The 533-nt window shown below is 42.6% G+C and overlaps 1 protein-coding gene across 1 annotated transcript in view; it reads left to right on the top strand.

The window, feature by feature from the left end:
- LOC107470081 (uncharacterized) overlaps nt 1–533 on the top strand; it is a 63,664-nt gene that overhangs the window by 20,091 nt on the left and 43,040 nt on the right. The gene's annotated exons all lie outside the window — the stretch shown is intronic.

Genomic DNA, 533 nt, shown 5'->3' with positions numbered 1-533 from the left:
GTGAACCTTATGGAAACACCTATAACTCATCATGGAGAAATCATCCAAATTTCTCATGGAAGGATCAACAAAAGCCTCAACAAGGCTTTAACAATGGTGGACGTAATAGGCTGAGCAATAGCAAGCCTTTTCCATCATCTTCTCAGCAACAGACAAAGAATTCTGAACAAAACACTTCTAATTTAGCCAATCTAGTCTCTGATCTGTCAAAGGCCACTTTCAGTTTCATGAGTGAAACAAGATCCTCCATCAGAAATCTGGAGGCACAAGTGGGCAAGCTGAGTAAGAAAGTCATTGAAACTCCTCCCAGTATTCTCCCAAGCAATACAGAAGAGAATCCAAAAGGAGAGTGCAAGGCCATTGATGTGATCAATATGGCCGAATGCATAAGGGAGGAGGAGGACGAAAATCCTAGTGAGGAAGACCTCCTGGGACGTCCCTCAAGCAAGAAGGAGTTTCCTATTAAGGATCCAAAAGAATCTGAGGCTCATACAGAGACCATAGAGATTCCATTAAATCTCCTTCTGCCATTC

The sequence above is a fragment of the Arachis duranensis genome, chromosome 10 (genome assembly GCF_000817695.3).
Source record: "Arachis duranensis cultivar V14167 chromosome 10, aradu.V14167.gnm2.J7QH, whole genome shotgun sequence".
Lineage (NCBI taxonomy): Eukaryota > Viridiplantae > Streptophyta > Magnoliopsida > Fabales > Fabaceae > Arachis > Arachis duranensis.
This window is presented reverse-complemented; position numbering and strand designations above follow the sequence as displayed.